The 25717-nt window shown below is 36.1% G+C and overlaps 1 pseudogene; it reads right to left on the reverse strand.

The window, feature by feature from the left end:
- Positions 1-12314: 12314 nt before the first annotated feature.
- On the reverse strand, positions 12315-17217 carry LOC123936900 (annotated as a pseudogene).
- Positions 17218-25717: the final 8500 nt, after the last annotated feature.

The raw sequence follows: 25717 nt of genomic DNA on the forward strand, positions 1-25717 counted from the left end.
TAGGGGGATAGGAGAAGAATAAATGAAACAAGATGGGATTGGGAGGGAGACAAACCATAAATGACTCTTAATCTCACAAAACAAACTGGGGGTTGCTGGGGGGAGGTGGGATTGGGAGAGGGGGAGCGGGCTATGGACATTGGGGAGGGGAGGCGAACCATAAGAGACTATGGACTCTGAAAAACAACCTGAGGGTTTTGAAGGGTCAGGGGTGGGAGGTTGGGGGAACAGGTGGTGGGTAATGGGGAGGGCACGTTTTGCATGGAGCACTGGGTGTTGTGCAAAACGAATGAATACTGTTACGCTGAAAAAATAAATAAAATGGAAAAAAAAAAAAGAAACAAACAAAAAAAAAAAGTAAAGACATACATAGGTTAAATGAAAAATGTATTTGAAGAGATTTGTTACTCAAACACTATTCAGAACAAACGAACTCAGGCAAACTAGAATTCAGCAAAAGGAATATTTCTAAATAAAGAGACATATTTGATCATGTTAAAATGATTAATTCTTTAGGAAGATACAACAAAACATAAATGTCTGCACACTGTAACATATTCTAAATAAATAAAGCAAAAATTGATAGAACTGAAGGAGTAGACAAATCTATTGTAGTCTATGTTATAGCCTGTGATTTCAGTACTCCTTTTTCTGTAATTAATAGTGCAGGTGGAAATAAAAATATTCAAAAATAATACTGTCAACCAACTCTAATGAAGAACTACAGAACAGAAATTCTTTCCAAGTGCACATAGAACATTCACAAAGATATGCTCTGGGCAGTGAAAAATACTCAATACATTTAAAAGAGGTGAAATAATCAAATATTTGTTTTCTGATTATAGTGGAATAAAATTAGAAATCAATAACAAGGAAATCTAGAAAATCCCCAAATAACTGGAAATTAATCAACATGTTTTTGAATAGAGCTCATGAGCCAAGGGAGAAATCTCAAGGGCAATTCAAAAACATTAAGAAATGAATGAAAGTGAAAATATAGTATATAAAAAATTGTGGGATGCACTTATATCAGTGCTTACGTGGAAATTATTTGTACGTTTAAACATTTATATTAGAGAAGGAAAAATGTTTAACACTAATGATTGAACTTTCTACTTTAGGAAATGACAAAATGAGATCACACTAAGTAAAAAGGAAATAAAGGGAAATAATAAAAAAACAGAATGTGTTGGTAAATTAGGAAAAAAAACGCAGAAAATTTAATGAAACTACAAGCTTATTCTTTTCAAAGAATTAGTAAATACTTCAAAGAATAAATAAGTAAATAAACAGAATTGATACATTTCTAGCAAGGCTGATCAAACACAGAAAAAAAGAATCTACGTTACCAGTAACAAGAAGATGTCATTAAATAATGAACAGAGATTAAAAAGATAATTAAGATTACTATGAACAATTTCATGTCATTAAAATTGACAAATTAGATATGATACTTAAATTCCTTGTCAGATACAAATCAATAAAACTGACAAGAGAAAATACAAAATCTTAGTAACCCTATTTCTATTATTTTCTTTAAAAAAAACGAACATACTGTTTTCTGCCACTACTCTGACAATTAGTATCATGAGCAGTATTTTGTGACAGGTTTGCTCCCATATAACTGAGCAGACTGATAACCTGCTAAGACAATTTTCAATTTTTTCAGTAGAATGATGTGAAATGAATTAGTGATTGATCACAAATCATTGAGTGATCCACTGTCTTTGGCATTTAGTTTTATGGCAAAAAAAAATAGTGATTACAAAATTATGGAATGCAATTACTGCTTCTGACTACCTTGGAGAATTTACACAAAGATAAATATATGTCCAAAATGATGAACACTCAATTCATGTCACAGATGGATATGCAGAATGTTAATGGCAACCTTAAAAACTCCCTTATTTGTAGTAGGATAGGCCAGACAAGGCTAAAGATCAAACTCAAGTTCTAACTGTAGGAGATACAGAGTTGCACTGTTAGTAAAATGGGCAACTTGCCAGATCTTTCATGCTAATGGAAGAAAACTTGTTGGGAAGGAGTGGAGCCACGATAAGGGATTTAGACACTGGGCAAAAACAATCAAAGCTGAAAATTTGAATTTTCCTGAAAATTTGAATCTTCCTGAAATGTTCTTGTCAATGGAAGCAGTTCCTCAACTTCAGCTCACAGAACCTGTCTTCCTTTCAAAGAAATGTTTCAGTGACTTCACTTTGGGCAGCTGCCTCAAAACAGTAGCTGATTATTCTCAGGCTCCAACATCACCATTACCCTTCATTGCGTCCGGCCTAATAATGAGACTTATACTTCAGTATCAACCAGAAACAAAAGTGTATAGTTCTTTCCAGAAAGGGAACCTATATATACTGAAGGAGTTGCAGGATCTTCAATAGCTCATTTGGCACGTGCCGAGGGGGTGTTGGGAAATAATCTAAGGAGGGTATAGTAAGAACAAGAAATTGTGACATTGGGCCAGGCCAATACTATCAGTGTGGGAGTATTCACTGAGGATTCTGGATAAAATATGAAATAAAGCTCCTACATTTGGTGGGGATAAATCTGAATCAAGTCACCATTGGGGTTTCACCACCCCTTAACTTAACCATGGACCTAAATCAGTTTATATACAACATATTAACTTAGAAGGAGGTTTGGTTATTTTGAAAAACTGCAATATGACAATAAGTATACACTGTAGCTCTTCACAAGCTTTCTCCAGAGGGTGCTCTGGCCATCAATCAAAGTAAAAACAGCTCTGGAAAAAAAAATTACCTAGACCTTCAGCATAATCTAAGATACAGATAAGATTATGACTGAATTAACCTTAGTCTGTAAAGAGAGGGTGACTATGGATCTTTGAATTTCTTCTACATTGGGAATAAATGTGCTTCCTTCTTCCTTCCTTCCTTCCTTCTATAACCTCAGTGGTTTAAGCATTTATTATCTCAGTTTCCATGAGTCACAAGTCTGAGTGCAGACTAGCTGGGTCCTCTACTCAGAATCTCACGTCAAGTTTTCAGACAGGAGTGGGCTCTTATTTGAGATCCAGTTTCCTCCTCTAAGATCACTGGTTGTTGGTATGATTTTTTTTCCTTCCTTCCTTCCTTCCTTCCTTCCTTCCTTCCTTCCTTCCTTCCTTCAAAATGAGAGAGACCATGCATGAGCAGGGGAAGGGGCAGAGGGAGATGGAGAGAGATATAATCTCAAGCAGACTCCCTATAAGTGTGGAGCCTGATTTGGGGCTCTGTCTCAGGACCCTGAGATCATGACCTGAGCAGAAAAGAAGAGTCTGATGCTTAACCGACTCAGCCACCCAGGTGCCCCTAGAATGCATTTTTCTGAAATTAATCAAAGGATGAAAATAGAAACTGACTGGTAAAGAGAATAGTATCAGAGGAACATTCTCCAGTCTACTTGCATGCTGAGAAGATAAACTCTGTCGACTATAACATGCAGTCTCCTCCACCCTCTAGAGTCTACCTGGGAAGTAAAAGGATAGTTGAGAGCAAATATAAGAGGTAGATCATTTATTTCCTGGGGTACCTCCTGCCTCACTGTAATTTTGCCAGTGGCTATTTCCTTCATCGAATGCAGCTTCTCTTGAACAGCCCCTCTACCTGTAGCTCATCCTGGATAGTACCATTTGCTTTGCTTATCTCTGGGCTTTTTATTTCCTTCATACTTGTACCTATTTTGCTGGATTCTTTCCTAGAGTCTTCAGTTAAGCTTTATTTTTTTTTAAGATTTTATTTATTTATTTGACAGACAGAGATCACAAGTAGGCAGAGAGGCAGGCAGAGAGAGAGGGAGAAAGGGAGAAGCAGGCTCCCCGCTGAGCAGAGAGCCCGATGCGGGACTCGATCCCAGGACTCTGGGATCATGACCTGAGCTGACAGCAGCGGCTTAACCCACTGAGCCACCCAGGTGCCCCCAGTTAAGCTTTATTTAAAGAGCAAAATATTTAATTTTTAAAAAGTCCAATTTATGTCTTTTTTTCTTTTTTGGAGTAAATTTTTTGTATTATATCCAAGAACTCTGCCTAGCGAAAGGAAAAAAAAATTCTCCTATGGTTTCTTATAGAAGTTTTATAGTTCTACATTATATACACAGGGATATGATCCACCTCAAGTTAATTTTATATGAGGTGTGAGGTATATATCAAGGTTAATTTAGTTGCCCATGGATATCTAATTGTACCAGTACAACTTGTTGAAAACTATTCTTTATACAGGATCCTTTTTTTTTTTTTTTTGTAGTATAAGAGACTCACAATGATTCCTAATTATTCATTCCCACCCTTTGAATTTTTGTGTCATGCATTCTACTTTTATGAATGCCATAAAACAAAATATTTTGTTACTATTTATCTTTACTTAAATCCTGTTGATTGTACAATGTGTTTCCTGCCAGGAAGCTGATACTGTATCCAAGTTCTCCTTTTCTCGAAGACTGCACTGTCCAATACATTAGCTACTAGCTACATGCGGTTAAACAAATGAAATTAAAATTCACTTTTTCAGTTGCACTAGCCACCTGTCAAGTGCTTAACAGCCACATGTGGCTACTGATCATCTCATCATACATGGAAGAACAACATTTCCATGGTCTCAGGAAGTGCTGCTGGACAGCACTGCTGTCAAAAAATGTCTGTGGTGGGCACGTATTGCTGGCTATATTAAAACTTATTCTATCCCATCTTCTTTGTATTGATCTGTAGTGACATTATTATGTGATAAATTTAAGGTTGCTTGAATATGATACTTGGAGTAATTTTTTTAGTTTACTTTAGGATTTGTAGGTAGCAGCCATTAAAGTCCTATGAGAAAAAAAAGTCCTATGAGAAATGAATAAGGGATTTCATAGTTTCAAATGCTGTTTTGAAATCCACAGATATTCTTTAAATGCTCTTTTTCTCACAGATGTAAGATTTTAAAAAGAAAACTACATCTCTCTTGACTTTGTATTCTTTTGAGAAAACAATTCTTGGGCGCGTCTGGGTGGCTCAGTGGTTAAGCCTCCGCCTTCGGCTCAGGTTATGATTTCAGGGTCCTGGGATCAAGCCGTGCATCAGGCTCTCAGCTCAATGGGAGCCTGCTTCCCCCTCTGTCTCTCTGCCTGACTCTCTGCCTACTTGTGATCTCTGTCAAATAAATAAATAAAATCTTTTTAAAAAAAGATCGAGAGAACAATTTTTGAAAGTGCCTTCTTTTCCTTTCTGATTTGTACATTTCATAGGGATTTTATAAATGACAACTGAAAACTCTTGGAAAAGCAAAAAGCAATTAGAGGACAATATGCAATGCACAAAATAATATATAATAAGACATAGGTTACTGTTTCCTCTATTTTCAAACAATAGTATTTCTGACTATTCTTAATAATCTTTTATTAAAAAATCCATTTTAAATTTAGAATTTGATTTTTACTGAAGTATTGTTGACCATGTTACACGAGTTTCAGGTGAAAAACATAATACATTTTATGCTGTGCTCACCAGAATGTAGCTGCCATCGGCCACCACACAGTGCTATGCAGTCCCTAAACAGAATATTATCTCACTGTAATAATAAATTAAAGCATCTCCTAGGACACAAGCCTTCCCCCCACCAAAGATGGGTTTTGGGTAGAAAAATGAGAATTCACCTTGTCTAAGAAATTTAGAATAGAAGCTTATGTATTTTCTCCCACTGTTCTGTAACCTTCAAATGCAATAAAAGCATTTTTAATATTCTTCCTAAAACTAAACTTTATTCTTATCATAAACTCTCTGCCAGTGAAGATGAAAAGCTGCTCTCCAATAACTTTGTATAATAATCTGCCATCTATGTTTTCATCCTTTTTCACGATCAAACTACCTGTTTACAGAAACATTTTCTGTGAAAGCTTCATTTTAATACAAAAGATTCACCCTAATCATAAATGCCATGCCTGAATTTGAAAACTTCTTATTATAATTAAACAACATTGAGGGATGTTTATTGAATGTCCAGAATAATAGCAGGCAGTGGGAAGTATGCAAGAAAGCATGAGAAAATAGCGTTGTGGAGGAGTTAAAGCTTATAAAAGTCTCTAAGGATTAATATAGTATCACACATAATAAATTTGTGTGGGACTGATAATAACTGCAGCATAACTTTCAGCCTGAACGGAGGGCATTTCTAACTGACAAAGTGAGATTAGAGTGCTGAATTGAAAATGATCAGAAGATGTAGGTAAGTGGTGAGAAGGTGGTACAAGAAGATAATTTTGAGCCTGTATGCTATATTTTGGTCTTTTAAAAAGGGCGGTGGGGAGGCAAACAACCCTCCATCACAGAAGCCTGTTCAGAATTTTATGGAAAATTGAAGGGAAATAAATGATGGAGGTTTAAGGTGGACAATATAAAATTCTCATATCTTGTGGTAAAGAGTCAAAAGTTAATGTCTGCTGTTTATGGAATAAGATAATGGGAGATTCTGTATGTATTTAAAGTTATGAAATTCTTAATAGAACAGCTAATCATAATAATCTTACTTGAAACATTGAGCATGGGGGAGTAGTAATAGTTTGGGGAGTGGGTATGTAAATAAGCTAAATTTCATCTGTGTCTATGGGAATCAAAGTATATTTACAAGAATTAGAAGTATAAGGAATGTCGAAGATTAGTTGACCATAGAGCTGAGGGTTGATTCCTGGGCTCTCTATTCTGTTCCACTGATCTATGTGTCTGTTTTTGTGCCAGTACCATGCTGTCTTGATGATGACAGCTTTGTAATAGAGCTTGAAGTCCGGAATTGTGATGCCACCCACTTTGGCTTTCTTTTTCAATATTGCTTTGGCTATTTGAGGTCTTTTCTGGTTCCATATAAATTTTAGGATTATTTGTTCCATTTCTTTGAAAAAAATGGATGGTATTTTGACAGGGATTGCATTAAATGTGTAGATTGCTTTAGGTAGCATGGACATTTTCACAATATTTATTCTTCCAATCCAGGAGCATGGAACATTTTTCCATTTCTTTGTGTCTTCTTCAATTTCTTTCATGGGTACTTTATAATTTTCTGTGTATAGATTCTTAGCCTCTTTGGTTAGGTTTATTCCTAGGTATCTTATAGTTTTGGGTACAATTGTAAATGGGATTGACTCCTTAATTTCTCTTTCTTCAGTCTTGTTGTTGGTGTACAGAAATGCAACTGATTTCTGTGCATTGATTTTATATCCTGACACTTTACTGAATTCCTGTACAAGTTCTAGCAGTTTTGGAGTGGAGTCTTTTGGGTTCTCCACATATAGTATCATATCATCTGCAAAGAGTGATAGTTTGACTTCTTCTTTGCCAATTTGGATGCCTTTAATTTCTTTTTGTTGTCTGATTGCTAAGGCTAGGACTTCTAGTACTATGTTGAATAGCAGTGGTGATAATGGACATCCCTGCCGTGTTCCTGACCTTAGCGGAAAAGCTTTCAGTTTTTCTCCATTGAGAATGATATTTGCGGTGGGTTTTTCATAGATGGCTTTGATAATATTGAGGTATGTGCCCTCTATCCCTACACTTTGAAGAGTTTTGATCAGGAAGGGATGCTGTACTTTGTCAAATGCTTTTTCAGCATCTATTGATAGAATGTCCAATGGAAAAAAGACAGCCTCTTCAATAAATGGTGCTGGGAAAATTGGACAGCCACATGCAGAAAAATGAAATTGGACCACTTCCTTACACCACACATGAAAATAGACTCCAAATGGATGAAGGACCTCAATGTGAGAAAGGAATCCATCAAAATCCTTGAGGAGAATGCAGGCAGCAACCTCTTCGACCTTAGCCGTAGCAACATCTTCCTAGGAACATCGGCAAAGGCAAGGGAAGCAAGGGCAAAAATGAACTATTGGGATTTCATCAAGATCAAAAGCTTTTGCACAGCAAAGGAAACAGTTAACAAAACCAAAAGACAACTGACAGAATGGGAGAAGATATTTGCAAACGACATATCAGATAAAGGGCTAGTATCCAAAATCTATAAGGAACTTAGCAAACTCAACACCCAAAGAACAAACAATCCAATCAAGAAATGGGCAGAGGACATGAACAGACATTTCTGCAAAGAAGACATCCAGATGGCCAACAGACACATGAAAAAGTGCTCCACATCACTCGGCATCAGGGAAATATAAATCAAAACCACAATGAGATATCACCTCACACCAGTCAGAATGGCTAAAATTAACAAGTCAGGAAATGACAGATGCTGGCGAGGATGTGGAGAAAGGGGAACCCTCCTCCACTGTTGGTGGGAATGCAAGCTGGTGCAACCACTCTGGAAATCAGCATGGAGGTTCCTCAAAATGTTGAAAATAGAACTACCCTATGACCCAGCAATTGCACTACTGGGTATTTACCCTAAAGATACAAACATAATGATCCGAAGGGGCACGTGTACCCGAATGTTTATAGCAGCAATGTCTACAATAGCCAGACTATGGAAAGAACCTAGATGTCCATCAATAGATGAATGGATAAAGAAGAGGTGGTATATATACACAATGGAATACTATGCAGCCATCAAAAGAAATGAAATCTTGCCATTTGCGATGACGTGGATGGAACTAGAGCGTATCATGCTTAGTGAAATAAGTCAATCAGAGAAAGACAACTATCATATGATCTCCCTGATATGAGGACATGGAGAAGCAACATGGGGGGTTAGGGGGATAGGAGAAGAATAAATGAAACAAGATGGGATTGGGAGGGAGGCAAACCATAAATGACTCTTAATCTCACAAAACAAACTGGGGGTTGCTGGGGGGAGGTGGGATTGGGAGAGGGGGAGGGGGCTATGGACATTGGGGAGGGTATGTGCTATTGTGAGTGCTGTGAAGTGTGTAAACCTGGTGATTCACAGACCTGTACCCCTGGGGATAAAAATACATTATATGTTTATTTAAGAAAAAAATTTGGAAGGGGAGGCGAACCATAAGAGACTATGGACTCTGAAAAACAACCTGAGGGTTTTGAAGGGTCAGGGGTGGAAGGTTGGGGGAACAGGTGGTGGGTAATAGGGAGGGCACGTTTTGCATGGAGCACTGGGTGTTTGCAAAAACAATGAATACTGTTACGCTGAAAAAATAAATAAAATGGAAAAAAAAAGAAGTATAAGGAATGAAGATTAATGAATGCAGTTATTAAGACAAGTAAAAGGATAAATGGTTTCCAGTAACTGCCTCTGGAGCAAGAGCCTGAGGTGGGGCATTGATGCTTTAGATTATATGCACATATTATATCAATTGAAATTCTATGTATATCTACTCATTAAAAATGGCTTATTACATCTAAAATGAAAAAAAGATGTTCAAATTTAAAGATAGTTTGTTAAAAGTACCTTTCTCAAAAATCTCACTTACTTTAAAAAAAAAAAACAACTGAAACATGGAGAGGAGGCACAGTCATTCCTCTCGGGCAAATATGCTGAGGAGTCAAAAATATGCCTTGTAATTTCACCTTAGTTTCCCACTTTTCCATATGTGCCATTGTTCATTTTTGCATCCAATTTTAACACATTAAAATGTGATTTGCTATTCATCGGCTTCATGAAAAATGACTTCAGAATAAATTCAAAATACCAAGTAGAACAGAAAATCTTTTTCAAGTTAAGCACCCAAAACAATTATACAATAATTAAATAAGCCTGCATTGCCAAAATTATTTATTTGATATAATAATATCATAAAAATAGTTACCAATACCAACAAAGAATAATAATAGTAAACTTATATTGAGATCCTAGTATATACCAAACATCATGCTAAGGTCCTGATTTGCAGTATTTAACCTTCACAAAATTTCTGTGATAGACAATGATACTAACTCTATTTTCCAAAGCAGTAAACAAAGTTTCAGAGTGATTACATAATTAGCCTATGATTTTACAGCTAGGATGCCTGAAAGCAGATATAAACTCTAGTTGTCTAACAGTTATGTGTTTGATTACTTTTTTGATCCCTGCTCTTCCAAACTCCAAGTATCACTGATAGAAAAGCTGCCTTTTTATCTCTTTTGAGGCTTCAACTCTCTTGCCCCATTTCTGGTGACCAGACCCTAGTTGTCATAATTGCTTTTCCTACTGTATAAATCATAGATAGTTTAGCTTGATTTTTAAAGCCCATTTAGTAATCATGAAATTACAATAAATTTATAAGTTTCACAGTCAAAAATTGCAAAGACTTTTATCTAAGTACTAATATCAAATAGGGGCAATAATTCAGGGAAGTAGAACCTTGACTATCAATTCCTGGTAGTAATTAAAGTTGGTAAAACATCTCCAGAGGGAAATTTAATCTGAAATTTAAAAAAATACTTTTTATCCTTCTTGCCAAAATACTAGCCAGTAGGATTCAACAGTACATTAAAAGGATTATTCACCACGATCAAGTGGGATTTATTCCAGGTCTGCAGGGTTGGTTCAACATCCGCAAATCAATCAATGTGATACAACACATTAATAAAAGAAAGAACAAGAACCATATGATACTCTCAATAGATGCTGAAAAAGCATTTGACAAAGTACAGCATCCCTTCCTGATCAAAACTCTTCAAAGTGTAGGGATAGAGGGCACATACCTCAATATTATCAAAGCCATCTATGAAAAACCCACCGCAAATATCATTCTCAATGGAGAAAAAATGAAAGCTTTTCCACTAAGGTCAGGAACACGGCAGGGATGTCCATTATCACCACTGCTATTCAACATAGTACTAGAAGTCCTAGCCTCAGCAATCAGACAACAAAAAGAAATTAAAGGCATCCAAATTGGCAAAGAAGAAGTCAAACTATCACTCTTCGCAGATGATATGATACTATATGTGGAAAACCCAAAAGACTCCACTCCAAAACTGCTAGAACTTGTACAGGAACTACGTCTGGAAATCTTTCATTACAAGTAAGTTCACTGTGTTTGGGTTAGGATATGGAAACAAAAAACAAGCATGCTAAATGTTTACCAACAAGAAGATTGGTTCAAAAACTATGCTATTTCAGTTCAATGATGTAATATGCAGTTATTACAGGTAAAGCTGTATAAGAATATTTTATAGCAGAGTTAATGCCAAGAGAAAAGTGAATTCCTCCAAGTGGACTATAGGAATGTTTCTTTTTCATCTTTGTGTGTTATAAATTGTAGCCAAATATTTAATTATTTGTTTTTTGAAATCAAAACTAACTACTCAAAAATTTTGTTCTCATGACAAGAACTTTTTTTAATGAAAGTATCTTCAGCTGTTTCCATTAAATCAAAGTAGATCAGATGACAAACAACACATCTTCAGATAACTCCCAAAAGTGTGAAAACAACTGAAACTAGTGAAATCTAGATATAGTGGTTCTGAATTTTTTTAAAAAATTATTAAAATCTTAGCATATAGTGTAATATCATTTCAGGTGTACATACAGGGATTCAACACTTCCATACAACATCCGGTGCTCATCAGGACATGAGAGAATCACCCAGTGGATCTTGCTCAAAATCAGATTCTGATTTTGTGAGACTGGGATGGGCCGGGAGAGTCTACATTTTTTACAAACCCCCAGGGATTGCTGACCACATTCTGAGTATGAGGGCTTAAGACAGTTGTTGGCCAAGATAACCAGTGATGACAATTTGTGTTTTGTTTTTAACTTAAAAGATTTTATTTATTTATTTATTTATTTCATTTTATTTTTTTCAGTGTTTCAAAATTCATTGTTTATGCATCACAGCCAGTGCTCCATGCAATATGTGCCCTCCATAATACTCACCACCAGGCTCATCCTATCCCCGACACCCCCCCCCAAACCTTCAGTTTGTTTCTCAGAGTCCACAGTTTCTCATGGTTTGTCTCCTCCTCCAATTTCCCCCAACCCACTTCTCCTCTCCTTCTCCCAGTGTCTACCATGGTATTCCTTATGCTCCACAAGTAAGTGAAACCATTGATAATTGACTCTCTCTGCTTGACTTATTTCACTCAGCATAATCTTTTAAGATCTCATTAAAAAATTATAACTATGTATGGGGAAGTATGTTAACAAAACTTACTGTGATGGCCATTTTGCAGTATATACACATATGAAATTATGATGTTGTACACCTCAAACTAACACATTATCTTAATTATACCTCAATTTAAAAAAAAGAAAAATAATAATTACTCAAGCAAGATATACGAATATGGTTCCATGGATCTGTGGACATCAACAGAGATCCAGGAATCTTCTGAAACCTCACAAAAATTACCCAGTGTCTGGGAATTGGCATATTCTTCTGTAGAGAATAATATCTTATATCAATAGGAGTGGAGACAGTGGTTATGCAGCAGCAGCGAAGGGTGCCGCTGCTGCAGATGCAGACGGATCAGCCAAGAAGGCCCTGACCTTTTCAGCAAGTGAGAAGATGCAATCAGTCTACATAGACAAAGCCAGGACCTGCCCGTACCCGTGATGTTAAAATGGGGTATTAACGCAACAGCTGGGTAAGCAAGCTACAGACAGATGCTGGCAACACTGTGGACACCTTCCAGGAAGCAAGAATGCAGTTTCCTCTGTGTGGTCAAAACACTTCAAGGTTGTAGATGTGGCTGCCATCAAATACCTGCCTGGATGATCAGCCCAAAGGAGAAGGAGGGGATGCTCAACAGTGTGGCTTCACTGGCTCCCAGTTGGCTCTGGTCTGTTTTGTTTTGTTTTGTTTATTTATTTGACAGACAGATCACAAGTAGGCAGAGAGACAGGCAGGGGGGTGGGTGGTGGAAGCAGGCCCCTGCTGAGCAGAGAGCCTGATGCAGGTCTTGATCCCAGGACCCTGGGATCATGACCTGAGCAGAAGGCAGAGGCTTTAACCCACTGAGCCACCCAGGTGCTCCTGGCCCTGGTCTTAATCAGCTGTACATCACTCAGGATTTCAAGGGTGCCTCTAGAGATCCCTAAAGCCTGAGAGAAGAAGGTCTTCTCAGTATTCCGGGCTGGAACAGTGTTTTCACATGGAGCCGTGGCACTGGTACAGGTCCCTGTTTGAGCCATACTGGCCAACACCATGTCTCAGATCTCAGTGAGGTCCTTTGAGAACACAAAGCCCACATTCCCCCGAACATGAAGCAACAGTTTCTTCAGAGCTGGGTTGTCTTCCAGATGCCTTCAGATGGCCTTGTGCATCATAATATGTCATATCATTAACAAGATATCAAAATAAAAAATGTCACTGATTTCCATTAATTTTATGCATGTTAATAAATGTTTATATTTTAATTTATATTAAAATTCTTGACCAATAGAAGAGTACTTGTATAATTTTTTTAAACATAAAGTATGACATGACCATGTAACATTACTGTTGCTGATCAAAGTTAATGATTTTAGTGAAACCAGATGTTTGAAAGGTTCACCAAGGATCTCTAAATGCATGCAAAAACATACACAGGGCATAAATAGAGAGCAGCAGTAGCATTACTCTGTGCTTATGGTAAATAAATGATTCATCAATGACCTGACAAACATAACTTAAATCCATAGTTTCTCTGAAGATTTATGTTAAATATTCATTCTCTTTAACATAAATAAAATCTGGAGGTTCTCCATAGGTTTAGAAGAATAATGATCCCTAACTAAATCCTAACTATGAAATATAAAAGCAACTTCTTTGGACTATTTTAGGAAATTAACAACTTCATAACTTTTAGAAAGAAAATAAATAAACATACTTTTCAAAGTAGAATATATAAAATTTCCTCTTTGCCTATTGATTAGAAATGTGTGCTTAAATCTCTCAAGGAAGCAAAATATCTATATAACCCAGTATTTCTATGTAAGTAAACAAGGAAAGATTAAAAAGAAAAAAAAAGAAACATTGATACTGGCCACAACAACAACAAAAAAATGTTAAGCATTTTTTAAGGAGAATATTGAAACCACACACATACTGGATTCTTTGGTTCTAGGCAAACTTTACATGGATGAAAACCTTAATGAAATTGGATATAATTAATAGATTTTTATTAACAAAAAAAGTTTTTAAAAATGGGTTCGTGAAATGCTGTATGTTTTAATTTGAATTCATGGTAATAAGGTTCTGAGAGCTTAGTTATTTAGCTCACCCAGAGATATCCCTTTTAAATTATGGTTTCTAAGCAATTTTTTTTTTTTTTTGGTTTCTCAGCAATTTGATAGATACCATTGGCTTGTTGCCACTATTTCTATACTACAGTTTGAGGTGGGGGACCAAAAGACCATAGCAAGCTGCCATGAAGATCTGTGTTTTGTGATATAAAGAGGTAAAGAACAGTGAATTTGTGATTGAGCAGGAAAGCTATAAAATTAACAGTAAAATTACTCTCCAGTGGTTCAATTTCTGTCTTAAAACATGTGAAGTACAAATAAATGGAATATATAAATTAATATTTAACTTAGAATATAAATCCAAAGTCTCCAAGAATGGAAATGAACACAACTTGTTTTTTTTATATTTTCAAATATTATTTAAAAAACAACACACACAGAATATTTTTATTTCATTAATCTCCACAAGTGATATGATTAAAAGAAATTCATAAAAAGGCTAAACAAATGGCAAATAAAGAGAGAAAAAAATGCTCAACCTCAGTAATCATAGAATATGAACTAAAACCACAAATTACACACTCACAGGGCTAAAATATAAAAGACTGTCGGGGAAAATATGGAGTAAGGGAAACATTCATACATTGCTGGAGGAGGGGAGAAATGTAAAACTGGAAAACAGTTTGACATCACCTAATGGTGAGTATATGCATACCTAATGACTCCGTAATTTCATCTCTAGGTAAATGATGATATCTCAGATCAGAGTGATACCAATAGAATTAGTGATAAGTGATTAGATTATGGATATATTTAAAGGTACAAACACCAAGATTTCACAATTAATTTAATATGGGAAAAGAGAAAAGCACAAAATGCAACCCTAAGGTTTTGGCCTTGAGCAAATGGATGGATGGTGGTATGTTCAACAGAGGCAGTGAAGGCTATGCGCTGAGAAGATCTGAGAGTGGAGAAAGCATGTTACATGTGAGATGTCTATTAGAAATTCAAGCAAACTTATCCAGAAGGCAGTTGGATATGCAAGTCTGAAACTTAGGAGATAGGACTGGAGTGGAGGCAGAAATTTTGGAGTTGTTGCAATATAGATGATATGTGTGTGTGTGTGTGTGTGTATATATATATAAAATAAAGGTGATATTTAAAACCATGCCACTGCTCAGCTCATCAAGAAAGAGAATGTACATAGAGATGAGGAATGATGAAATCCATAGCCTGGTTAATCGTATGGTAATTGTTAGGAAGTACAGATATACTATAGAAATGCAAATATTCATGGATAAGCAATAAATCTCAGTCACCTATCAACTACTGTTTTGGAACCCTTTCCCAGCCCCAGTATGTTGGCTTCTCCAGTCTTCCGTTTGCTGAGTACCACCACAATGGCCTTTGGCTATCTACGTTCCTCTGCACTTCACTTTTCGCTCTTCTTTTATTCCCACCTTACCAGAAATGCTCTAATTTTTTTCTGTACAAATTATTCTCAGTTCTCATAAAATCTCTAATTTCTAACAGATATTAATTAGTTTAGGGTACTAAAGTTGGGCCTCATCCATGTATCTGTGAATGTCCATAAAAAAGAAGTCCTATGTAACTTGTGTGTTTCCATATACAAATAAACTCATACATAAGTCCATAATATATATAACGGAAAATAAATGAATATAAAATGTATGCTAATATTTTGTTATGGGAGGCTGTAGATATAAGATCTATAGCTTTCATGTTTTAATGTTTAAGAATGATGGCATTATTCTATCTAAATGAATACAATCACATAAAATGAGGAAATACAAGTAGAGCTACATTTTAAATGTATACTTGTATTAGTAAAAGAATCACATATATAAATATTTTGTGTGACAGGGAGGGACTTTTCCATTTCTCTCTTGTCTATTTGTTATTATTCCATAGTAAGTGCAACACAGTTTTTCCATTCTCTGGTCTAGTTTGAGAAGAACAAGGCAGTGAGGCGAGTCAGAGCTAAAAAGGTAGTCTGTGTTTACTAACAAAGCCCTGCATCCAGGTGTGGGACTAGACAAAGGAAACAGATATCCTTTTATTAGTAACAAATGGCACCTTTTTGCACCAAGCTGGGACTGGCAGGGCCATGCCTAACTAAGAAAAGTGTGTAGCCACAGTTTAAGAGTATCCGCAAGGGGAAAAAATGGTGTATTTATCGTTTGATTAAAGATAGTTTATTGAAGAGATCATTTAAAGAAGTATGACAAAAATCTCAGGGATGGAGGAGCACTCAGGGGGTAGATACCATTATAATTTATAACCCTAAGTATAAAGGGACAAGGGGAATGTTATCAGAGATTGGGAAAAGCTGAAGTGGCGATAAAAGTGCTGCCTGAAAGAGGTTATAATCAGAGGTAGGACAATGTTGGAAGGGGGCAAGAATAATATAAATATCCAGACCCATTCTTTGGCCCTATTCCCCCCAGTCTTCAGCAGTTGCTGAGTACAACTGCAATCCAGAAGGAAAGATGGGTGGAGTGATGCAACATATTGAGATCAGCCTCTCAGGGCCCAGAGCAAAGGGCAGGGGAAGGCAAAGAATGAGTCTGGGGGGCAAACCAGAATAAACAGCACAGGAGATATATCTTTCCAATTCATCTAATACATTAACCATGTGTCTAGCTTCTGCAAATTTATGCTTTAGCAGCTGCTCTACCTACATCTGCTGGATATGGACAGCCCAATAACATGCCTCAGACACTTTGCTCTGACTTCTTGCCTTCCTCATTTGACTTCCCCCACCAACTGACCAACTTTCATTTTGGGAAGAGTCCTACTCCTAGGAGCACACTTTTCAAAACAAAACCAACCAGTTTAGAGCTCACAGCTGCAACCTCCTCCTTTATAAGGCTCTTGTACTCTAGGCAAAATCACCTCAAGGCCAGATGCCAGAAAACTAGGGACAGTCCCTCTGCCACAGAGCCCGTCGAAGTCATTCAAACTAGCCAATCTAAGCCTACCTACACTGATGCACTGGTTCCTTCCAGTGAACACCACAATGAAAACTTGCCCAATCACTGTGCTTTTCTGTGTGGCCCCCCTCATTGTGTGGCATGCTCCTCTTCTCCTGGGAATTGTAATAAACTTACTTTTTAATGGTAATTGCCTCATGATCCATTGGTCTTATTGTACCTCAGGTTTTCTATTAATACAGTATATTTCAAAAATCTTTTTTTTTAATTAATTTATTTATTTTTTCAGCATAACAGTATTCATTGTTTTTGCACAACACCCAGTTTTGTATAGGTGCTATATATGCTGGACGTGGCCTGGGTAATCACTTTTTCTGCTGAGACTGCCTTCTGGATTTAATAGTTTACTATATCTCTTCCCTGATATCAACTAGGAGGGGAGACCAACAAAGCAGAAACTGACATTTAGAAAATTACAGGATAGTATGATTATCTTTGGCAAACTCCTATCTCCTCCCCCCACCTCTTCTTCTTATATCCATCAGTCTCAACTTTACCCTAACTAGATAACTGTTTGCTAATATATAAATGATAATTTATACTTGATCTTAGCCAAAAGGCAGAGAAATGATTGAGCTCATTTATAAATAATATAAGTTTATAAATACATTTATAAATAATGTGACATTATTTTGTGTTAAAGATAATTTCTCAGGAAGATGTTGCTGCGGCTGAGGTCGAAGAGGTTGCTGCCTGCATTCTCCTCAAGGATTTTGATGGATTCCTTTCTCAGATTGAGGTCCTTCATCCATTTGGAGTCTATTTTCGTGTGTGGTGTAAGGAAGTGGTCCAATTTCATTTTTCTGCATGTGGCTGTCCAATTTTCCCAGCACCATTTATTGAAGAGGCTGTCTTTTTTCCATTGGACATTCTTTCCTGCTTTGTCGAAGATTAGTTGACCATAGAGTTGAGGGTCGATTTCTGGGCTCTCTATTCTGTTCCACTGATCTATGTGTCTGTTTTTGTGCCAGTACCATGCTGTCTTGATGATGACAGCTTTGTAATAGAGCTTGAAGTCCGGAATTGTGATGCCACCAACTTTGGCTTTGTTCTTCAATATTCCTTTGGCTATTCGAGGTCTTTTCTGGTTCCATATAAATTTGAGGATTATTTGTTCCATTTCTTTGAAAAAAATGGATGGTATTTTGATAGGGATTGCATTAAATGTGTAGATTGCTTTAGGTAGCATAGACATTTTCACAATATTTATTCTTCCAATCCAGGAGCATGGAACATTTTTCCATTTTTTTGTGTCTTCCTCAATTTCTTTCATGAGTACTTTATAATTTTCTGTGTATAGATTAGTATCCAAAATCTATAAGGAACTTAGCGAACTCAACACCCAAAGAACAAACAATCCAATCAAGAAATGGGCAGAGGACATGAACAGACATTTCTGCAAAGAAGACATCCAGATGGCCAACAGACACATGAAAAAGTGCTCCACGTCACTCGGCATCAGGGAAATACAAATCAAAACCACAATGAGATATCACCTCACACCAGTCAGAATGGCTAAAATTAACAAGTCAGGAAATGACAGATGCTGGCGAGGATGTGGAGAAAGGGGAACCCTCCTCCACTGTTGGTGGGAATGCAAGCTGGTGCAACCACTCTGGAAAACAGCATGGAGGTTCCTCAAAATGTTGAAAATAGAACTACCCTATGACCCAGCAATTGCACTACTGGGTATTTACCCTAAAGATACAAACATAGTGATCCGAAGGGGCACGTGTACCCGAATGTTTATAGCAGCAATGTCTACAATAGCCAGACTATGGAAAGAACCTAGATGTCCATAAACAGATGAATGGATAAAGAAGAGGTGGTATATATACACAATGGAATACTATGCAGCCATCAAAAGAAATGAAATCTTGCCATTTGCGACGACGTGGATGGAACTAGAGCGTATCATGCTTAGTGAAATAAGTCAATCGGAGAAAGACAACTATCATATGATCTCCCTGATATGAGGACATGGAGAAGCAACATGGGGGGGTAGGGGGATAGGAGAAGAATAAATGAAACAAGATGGGATTGGGAGGGAGACAAACCATAAATGACTCTTAATCTCACAAAACAAACTGGGGGTTGCTGGGGGGAGGTGGGATTGGGAGAGGGGGAGCGGGCTATGGACATTGGGGAGGGGAGGCGAACCATAAGAGACTATGGACTCTGAAAAACAACCTGAGGGTTTTGAAGGGTCAGGGGTGGGAGGTTGGGGCAACCTGAGGGTTTTGAAGGGTCAGGGGTGGGAGGTTGGGGGAACAGGTGGTGGGTAATGGGGAGGGCATGTTTTGCATGGAGCACTGGGTGTTGTGCAAAAAGAATGAATACTGTTACGCTGAAAAAATAAATAAAATGGAAAAAAAAAGATAATTTCTCATAAAATGAGATTATTAAACCTTACTTACATTACCAAATTTATTATCTCCAGTTTCATGGTTTTAAGTGCTGTAATTAATAATTTTTATAATTCACTAAAAATAAACTAATATAAAATAAAGTTGAAAAGAAAGGGTAATAATTAATAATAAAAATACATATGAGAGAATAAATCCTATTTGAAGGGTAAAAAAAGTAAAGGGAAAGGTAGTGGGTTAATCCCTTATAAAACTAGTATGAAGATTAAGGGGTACCTCGTGGCTCAGTTTGTTAAGCATCTGATTCTTGGTTTCTCAGGGTTGTGAGATCAAGCCCTGAGGCAGGTTCTGTGCTCAGTGCAATGTTTGCTTGTTTCTCTCCCTCCCTCTCTGTTCCTACACTTGCTCATACATGCATGCTCCCTCTCTTTCTCTCTCTCAAATAAATAAATAAAATCCTTAAAAATATATATTAATTTTTTAAAAAAATTAAACTATATGAAGATTAAAAGCCAACAATAGTAAAAATGCTTATGATTACAAAATTGGTTAAAGGACACACAAAGATAAAATTATGTAAAATATAACATCAAAAATATACAATGGGGGACAGAAGTAAAAATATTGAGCTTTAGAATGACATCAAACTTAAGTTGTTATCAACTTAAAATAAATTGTATAGATACAAACTGTTACATGCAAACTTCACACTAACCACAAAGTAAAAACCTATAGTAAATATGCAAAATATAAAAAGAAAGGAATATAAGCAAACTGCAAAGAAAAGAATCAAACCACAAAGGAAGAGAACAATAGAAAAAAGAAACAGAGAAGAAATTAAAAAAAATAAAAGCCAGAAAAGAATTACCAAAATGACAATAATCACATACCCACCAATAATTAACTTAAATACAAATGGTCTAAATTCCCCTATCAAATACATAGAGTAGCTGAATGGGTTAAAACAAAATAAAAACCAAAAACAAAACAAATAAACAAAACAAGACCTACCTGTATGCTATCTACAAGAGACTCACCATGGAAGGACACATAGACTGAAAGTGAAAGAATGGAAAAATATGTCTCATGAAAATGGAAACCCAAAGAAAGCTGGAATAGCTATACTTATATCAAACAAAATAGAATTTAAATCAAATACTGTAATAAGAGACAAAGAAGGGTGTGGCATAGTAATAAAGGGGTTAATCCAACAAAAGAATATAACACTTGTAAATATTTATGCTCCTAACATATATATATATATGTAAACATATATATATATGTAAACATATATATATATGTAAACATATATATATGTAAACATATATATATGTAAACATATATATATGTAAACATATATATATATGTAAACATATATATATATATGTAAAACAAATATTAACTGGCCTAAAGAGAGAAATAGACAGCGATAGAATAAGGGTAGGAAATTGAATACCCATTTACATCAATGAATAGATCATCCAGGAAGTAAAATAATAAGGGAACATCAGCCTTAAGTGAAACATTAAAACGGATAGACTTAACAGATATTTATACAAAATTCCATCCAAAAGAATAGAAAACACATTTTTTCTCAAGTGCACATGGAACATTTTCCAAGATAAATAATATGTTAGGCCACAAGAGAAGTCTTAATAGATTCAAGAGGATTGAAATCCTATCAAGCATCTCTATGACCACAATGGTATGAAACTAGAAATTAAGCACATAAAGAAAAGTGGAAAATTCACAAACATATGGACATTAAACAACATGCTACTAAACAACTAATGGGCCAAAAAAAATCATAATTATACCTTGATACAAACAAAAATAGAATGTAACATACCAAAGTTTAGGGGATGCAACAAAAAGCATCTTGAAGAGGGAAGGTTTGGTATATCAAAAAAGACCTACCTCAAGAAATAAAAAAAATCTCAGGAAAAAAAAACACAACAGAACAAACAAACAAACAAACAAATAGGACCCTAACTTTATACCTCATGAAGTTATAAAAAGAAGAACAAATAATATGGAAATTTAATAGAAGGAAATAACAAAGACTAGAGAATAAATGAAATAGAGAATAAAAAAAGAAGGATTGATTAAACTAAGAGATGGTTCTTTAAAAAAAAAAACAAAATTGATAACCCTTTAGCTACATTCACCAAGAAAAAAAGGAGAGGACTCAAAGTCAGAAATGGGGATGAAATATTATAACTGATACCAAAGAAATAAAAATAATCATAAGAGACTACTATGAAGAATTATACACTAACAGACTGGACAACCTTGAAGAAATGGATAAGTTCTTAGCAATATACAACCTACAAAGACTGAATCATGTTGAAATAAAAAAATCTGCACAGATTACAAGTAAGAAGATTAAATGTGTAATCAATTCCCCCCCCAAAAATGTCCACAATAGCCAAACTGTGGAAGGAGCCGAGATGCCTTTCAACAGATGAATGTATAAAGAAGATGTGGTACATATATACACAAGGAAATATTATTCAGCCATCAGAAATGATGAATACACACCATTTGCATTGACATGGACAGAACTTGAGGGGATTATACTAAGTGAAGTAAGTCAAGCAGAGAAAGACAATTATCATATGGTTTCGTTCATACGTGGAACATAAATGATAGCACAGAGGACCATAGGGGAAGGGAGGGAAATTTGAAGGGGGAGAAATCAGAGAGGGGGATGAACCATGAAAGACTATGGGCTCCAGGTAGAAAACTGAGAGTCTCAGTGCGGAAAGGGGTGGGGAAAGGGGTAACAGGGTGATGGGTATTAGGGAGGGCACATGATGTGATGAGCATTAGGTGTTATATGCGACTGATAAACTACTGAACACTATATCTGAAACTAATGACGTACTATAGGTTGGTTAATTGAATTTAAATAAAAAAAGATAAATACACACATGTGTGTATTAGATAAGGGAGTTAAATAATCCACTCATCTCTCATCATGAATTTGAAATGGAAAAATTTCTGTACATTTACTTTTTAAATTCAAAATACTGATAGTTTGTTTGCCAATCCGGCTTTTTGAGATGCTTCAAAAAAATAATCAGAGCCACAGGCTTGGTATAAAACCTGACTCCCCTTGTGGAATTTTTTGCCTTGGAGTAGCAACATGTATTGATTTTGACATGCAGTAAAGTTACATGGAAAGAAATTGGATTAAAGTTGCATTTACTGTGTAACAGTAAAAACCTATGCAACAAAATTAGGTGAACAGTGGTGATATTCCTAACAAAGAAGTCCTTTCTAAATACTATTACCACCAAAGACCCAAGGCATATGTAATCACAGTCAAAAAAAAAAAAAGGAAAAAAGAAAGAAATCTATCACACTTTCCAATTTCACATGGTGAAACACATCTACTCACTGGAAGCTTCATTAACAGAAAGAACTGTGAAGAGAAGGCACCCTAAAGTATGAACTTTCATCTATTATTTACCACCGCTCAAGTTAATTTTCTGTTTAAAACATTGTTTCTCTCCATACCTTCACACCACATAAATAAATAAAAGCAAAGTCATATTACTTTCCTATTGTAGTATAGTGTTACTTCATGGTAGAGGTTCAGGGAATATTAAATGAATATTTCAAGAATTCCTGACATCTGGTTTAAGAAAATGGAAGTGTTCTTTACTGCAAAGTATTTGAATAGGTGGATTTTTTCCCCTATATATTCTCATGGTTCATCCATGAGAGTCTATATATATTTCAAATATTTTTGTGTCTATGATTATATGCATTAGTTATATAAGTATAAATACAAATATATATTAATATATATTCTAAAAATTTCATGAGATGGGCTTTATGTTATCCAAAATGAATATGTATATTCTTAGCCTCTTTCATTTGGTCATTTCTAGAAGCCTTAAGTATCATAAAGTTGAACTCAGGTTTACAGTACTTTTTGTGGGGAAAAAATCCACCTATTCAAATACTTTGCAGTAAAGAACACTTCCATGAGAGACTATGGACTCTGAAAAACAATCTGAGGGTTTTCAAGGGGTGGGGGGTGGGAGGTTGGGGGAGCCAGATGGTGGGTATTAAGGAGGGCACGTATTGCATGGCGCACTGGGTGTGGTGCATAAACAATGAAACTTAGAATACTGAAAAAATAAAGTTAAAAAAAAGACAAGAAAAAAAAAAAAGAAATATATATAGAATTTAAAAATATAAAATTATTTTTGAAATTATTTTTAAGTAGGCTTCTGAATTGGGATGAATGGGTTGATGATTGATAAGTAGATTTTTTTTTTTAAGATTTTTATTTATTTACTTGACAGACAAAGATCACAAGTAGGCAGAGAGGCAGGCAGAGAGAGAGGAGGGGAAGTAGGCTCCCCACTGAGCAGAGAGCTCGATGTGGGGCTTGATCCCAGGACCCTGGGATCATGACCTGAGCTGAAGGCAGAGGCATTAACCCCCTGAGCCACCCAGGCGCCCCAATAAGTAGATTTTTATAAGATGAAAATGTTAAATAAATTTTAAACATCTGGATGGTTTTGGATTTTGCACTAACTATACACAGGATGTTTTCTTGTTTCCTTTTTAATACTCAAAGTAAGAATTTGTTCAACACCAGAAAATGTGTTTGTTTTACTTATGCCTGTCCTGTATTTAAAGGAGCTGCTTTGGGAACCTGGGTGGCTCAGTTGGTTAAACAACTGCCTTTGGCTCAGGTCATGATCCTGGAGTCCCAGGATGTGTTCCACATCAGGCTCCCTGCTCAGCAGGGAGTCTGCTTCTCCCGCTGACCTTTCTCCTCTCATGCCGTCTCTCTCTCAAATAAATAAATAAAATCTTTAAAAAAAATAAAGGAGTTGCTTTATTTTGTGCTTGAAGAACTTTCAGCATTGAAATCGAATTTAGAAAGTAAAAGTGACCATTTTTTAAGCAAAGGCTTATAGAATATACCAAAAATTCTGAATATTTTATTCTAATATCAGTCTGATGAGTTAGGCTGAAAGACTCTTCCCTTCTACAATTGTGTGCGTATTTTTATCAAAGATAAGTTCGCTACCACCTTTTCTAAATCTCATAAATATTTATATAACATTGTTAATAGAATCGTAAGGCAATATAACTATTGCCATATATTATATTATGAAAACAACCATGCCAACCAGTTCCAGCTTTCAGTATGTGGCAAATATACTGGAATATTTGTCACAGAAGTAAAGCTGTATGGCAGCATCTAAATGTGCAAACTGAATATTTTTTATGAGGCAAGAAGAGAATTTAGCCATGGGTAGAGCTGTGAAGCCTATCCTAGTTACTGGGACCTCCACACTCTCTAAAGCCCTCTCAGAAATCTCTCCCTTCTTCACCCGCCACAGCACTATATTAACACCTTTTGTTATGACACTTAGATTTTCTGTTGGAAATCATTGTCTTCTACATGCCTTATCTCTTCTTTTAACCTGGAAGTCTTCTGCGGATAAGATTCATGTTTACCTCATCAATTTATCAGCCACACTACTACCATGGTGATTCTCTGGTTCATGTGTCCTTCACAATTATTTGTTGAGTGGATGAAGATATTAATTACAGAGGTAAATTGTACAAGCCTTACAACAAAGAGCACTATATTTTAGATTAGAATATTTTCTCTTCTATTCTGCCAATAGCAGAGAACTATGGTTCTCAAAAGTACGGTACCAGAAGCAGCAGCATCAGTATCACCTGGGGGTTTATTATAAATGCTAATTCTGATTTTGATATACAGAGTTAGAAACTCTGGAGGTGGAGCCCAGAAATCTATGTTTCTGTAAGTCTTCCTAATGATTCTGATGTAGGCTAAGGGTTGAGAAACAACGGCCTAAAGATTCATGGCAGGCTCATAATCCTTCATTTGCTTTTGCTTGTAAGCTCCCACAGAACACTAAGTGATTTTATTTCCTAGAATTAAGGTTGGTATTGTATAGGGGAAAAAAATGGTCTCATAACCAGATTTAAGTGTCCAAGCTGGGCTTAGAAGGAAAGACCCTCCTCCCTACTATCATAATTTATCATGTCATCTATTGTCCCTGCCCTCTAGAAACACCAATACTACTGTAAAATGATAGAACCAATAGTTCTCAATTTATTCCTCCTAATATTATTTTCTAAAGGAATGATAATTATCATAGCCTCATATCTTTTGTCCCAGAAAGCTGTTCATCCTGGGTCAGGGTCCAAGAATAAGACTCCTCTGTCCCTGCAGCTTGAGTGTCTCTAGGCCAAATGAGTAAGAATTCATATTCTA

Source organism: Meles meles, chromosome 2, assembly GCF_922984935.1.
Source record: "Meles meles chromosome 2, mMelMel3.1 paternal haplotype, whole genome shotgun sequence".
Taxonomy (NCBI): Eukaryota; Metazoa; Chordata; class Mammalia; order Carnivora; family Mustelidae; genus Meles; species Meles meles.